The sequence below is a fragment of the Limanda limanda genome, chromosome 19 (assembly GCF_963576545.1).
Source record: "Limanda limanda chromosome 19, fLimLim1.1, whole genome shotgun sequence".
Taxonomy (NCBI): domain Eukaryota; kingdom Metazoa; phylum Chordata; class Actinopteri; order Pleuronectiformes; family Pleuronectidae; genus Limanda; species Limanda limanda.
The window spans coordinates 5,671,786-5,675,391 of NC_083654.1; the positions used below are offsets into that span (position 1 = coordinate 5,671,786).

The 3,606-nt window shown below is 39.3% G+C and overlaps 1 long non-coding RNA gene across 1 annotated transcript; it reads right to left on the bottom strand.

Annotated features, from left to right (window-relative positions):
* Positions 1–864: 864 nt before the first annotated feature.
* On the bottom strand, positions 865–3,366 carry LOC133026167 (uncharacterized). The gene is made up of 5 exons (XR_009683178.1): positions 3,289–3,366; positions 2,727–2,868; positions 2,020–2,106; positions 1,267–1,425; positions 865–1,071 (listed from the first exon to the last, which is right to left on the bottom strand). It is a non-coding gene; the product is annotated as an uncharacterized LOC133026167 (long non-coding RNA).
* Between the last annotated feature and the right edge of the window lie 240 nt (positions 3,367–3,606).

A 3,606-nucleotide genomic window follows, 5' to 3' on the forward strand; every position in this document is an offset into this window, starting at 1 on the left:
CAGGGGTTTGCTATCAGAAATTATTTCTGGGACATTAATTTAAAAGATCTCCAGTATAAGCAAATGTGTTCTAAAATTGGTTTACATCCAAGTGAGAGGCTGTCCCATCTCATGGATTTAAGATATATATATTGTCCCTCAGTGAAGTACTTGCACTTCTTGAAAAGCTCTATATAAATAAGATGTATTATTGTTTATACATTGCCCTCTAGTATATGTTTTCCTAAGTCATTGTAGATACAGAAACAACAGTATGGTTCAGGTGACAGTAAGTGGAAGGTGAAGGTCATTTCCATGAGCTCAAGAGAAACCTAATGTGACGATATAGTTGATTTCTGATAGGAAGCACCTGCCTCATTCATTGTAGTATTAATGTGTTTGAATAAGTCAGTCTGCCGATTACCAGCTACTGATTTAAAGTGAAACATCTATTGCTATCCTCTGTGTTCATTTCTTTAATGTTAAGAATGTTTCTCATAAGACCTTATCAGATTGCATTGTGAAACATCTGGGTCACCTACTTTTAGTGTTAACAAGAGGGTGAACTTACTTATGACTGGATGTATTTAGCCCTGATACACAAGCTTGATGTTACACATCTTAAACAATATGATATGGTTGCCACTTAGACAACAAGACCTGTGTGCTTTGCTGTTACTATTACTGACTGAACCTCAGATAAAGTTATTTTCTGACTTCCGTTACTGAGTTACTCTCTACAGAATGTAACGTGCCCATTCTACTTCAAATCCATTGGATCATTGTGTGTTTATGTTGCTTAAAGCAGAGCATTCACTGCTTTAATGTAATCAACATCTTATCTGCCAATATCATGGTGTATGACTGCAAGGAAATACCAATATGTTATGATCAATGTCATTTATTGTGCACAAACATTACATTAAGGCATCTGCTGAAAATTATATGATCAACAATTCTCAGACGGCAGCTCTGGACAAAGTTCTGTGACTCCAGGTCTGCCCGGATGGTGTGATGGAGACCGGGGGTTAGCATCAGGAGTGGAGGCTGCAGGAGGGACCGTGGAGCTGAGGCAGCTTCTCTTGAGAAGATCTGAAGGACACAAAGAAACCATAGTGTTAAATTATGAAGATGGTTCCCTCTGATTTTTTTTTTAAAACATAAACGTCAGACAGGCCCCTAAAAAATAAATATGCTAAAGCTAACAGCTACCATACACCAAGCTAATAGCAGGGCCCAGGAGCCACAGTAGCATTTTAGCAGATTTGACCTAATCACAGCACTCACATGTCTTCATCAGTGGAGAAGAACCTCGCCATGTTTCCTCTTCAGAGGAGGATTCCTCCAAACCTGCTGCAGCCTGCTCAGCTTGAACTCTGTGGAATCTTCTCTTGGGCACGCAGACAAGGCCCTCATGTCCCATCTCCGTAAATGCGTCAGTACTACCTGAGAATATATGATAAAAAACAAAACGTTTTAAAAGTGCGTTTGTATGTATATATACACACATACAAGGCTTAATTTTCTGCAGAAATCCATTTCCTGAGTTGATGTCTCTGCTTATGCCATCTAAAATGTGAAACCAAATATATTTTTTGTGTACCAATACAAGATGTCCAATGTAACACCAATAAAATCCAGTCTACTACACTTAACATTTTAATGCCTCTGTAATAGCGAGTCGCCGGAGGCATTACTGCATGTTTTCGGGTTGTCTAACTGTGTATTTGTCTTAAAGTCAAAAGGTCAAGGCCACACTGACCTCATGTTATGGTTTCAGTTGTCAAGAGGTTACAGTGACATTTATATGAGAGAAAATATGTAGAAATATGTAGACGGACACTGCACTGGTTAGCGGAGTCATACAACGCAGTGCGGTAATTCTAGTGGTTTTTTTTGTAAATTGTTTGTTTCTTGTGAAGAGGAGTATAACATGAATTAATACCAATATCAGTTTACAATCAAACCTTTTTGTGTTGACCTTGTGTAAACAGAGTCAAAGGACATTGTACAACAATGACACACATTTTTCCACAGTACCTGTCGTTCACTACTGAACTTCTGACACACATTACTGGACTGTGTATTCCTGTAGAGTGGTGATGTTCTCAACATTCTTTGCACAGTCTGTCAAAACAAAATTAGAGTTACAAATATTAATGCCCAACAACCCATTGCAGATACAGTTGGTATTTGCACACCACATCGGATCAAAACAAAACTGCAGTCTGTGAAACAAGCAGTTTTGGTAGATATAAGGGAAATGCTAATATTTCTGCATGAAACATATTCAGTCCCTTAAGCAAAATAATAATGATGGCAGGCCGCAACCTCAATGCCTTCGTCTACTTTGCTTAAAGACTAGTTTGCGGAGTCTTGGGCTGCCGCCCACTGACCGATACATGATCGCTCTTTTCTGAAACTAATGAAGGCAAATTCACACATGTAGACAGAAATAAACAGTATAAATGAAAAGGTGTAAATATTGCTAACATAATGTCTGATGGGGGTCATCATTATACATAACAGAGGAAAACTTTGCACAAGCATTCCTTAAATTTACTTGCCTTCCTGTGGAAAAAGTTGTTTTCCCAGTTGAACAACCACAGCAGGGAAGCATGATTGATCAAAACTCTTTCAGTGTGATATTAACTTGTATTTCAGCCAGCGTACTTTGGGGATTTAATAAAAATGTATATTTGGCACATTATATAAAATGGTGTTTCTGGTATGTAACTTAAAAGTACCTCTTTAATGGTAGGATCATTTCTCTCCCTCATCTTCCTCGTGGTACGTGGATGAGAGTAGTGGGCTCAACCCGGCTCCTCTTTCTCTCCAGGCTGCCCTTCTTGCTCTTCATCATACTCCTGTAGCTTCACTTGGATCCTCCTTGATTAAAAAACAGAACATAGGAATTGTTTTATAAAATGAATCGCAACTCCATAACATGAAAACATTATTGTCATATTACATTCTATACATTAAACCAAATTGATCTGTTATTGTGAAGTATTGGTAGAGAAATACGCTCCTTATTAATCTAAAGCATTCATAAATCAAATTCATGTTTATATTTATATTGTAGCGTCCCTCAATGATGAGCTAAGCATCTTGAACTGGTTTGAATAACCATGTTTTCACCTCCCAGGTAATCACATGCTACCGTGGGCTGAAGCATGTGGCTAACAATGGCATATTAGCTGAAGAAAAGCATCCATTGTGGGTATCGACGGACTCCGCATCCGCTGTCTCAGCACTCGGACTGTGAACCTAGATCGTAACGATCTTTAAAAACAATAAACTACTTACCTGACAGAAGGAAGACGACATCGTGGTCTCCCAAATGCTCCGTGTGTATGACGCAGCTTCTAGTTAAAGGGAGCGGATGTTGACAGCCACACGTTATTTCCGGTGGCGGACTCGGTCCGGTGGCGGACTCGGTCCGGTGTCACACTCGTGTCCGCCTCTGAACAGACTCGCAAGATCCTTCGCATTAGAGGTGTAATCTAGCCTCAAATATTAATATTATTTAAATGATGATTGTGATTTAAACAGCACGCTACGACGTGGTTCTCGGCATGGCAGCGTCCATAGCAACCATCATAGCAACGAAAAAAACATTCGTGA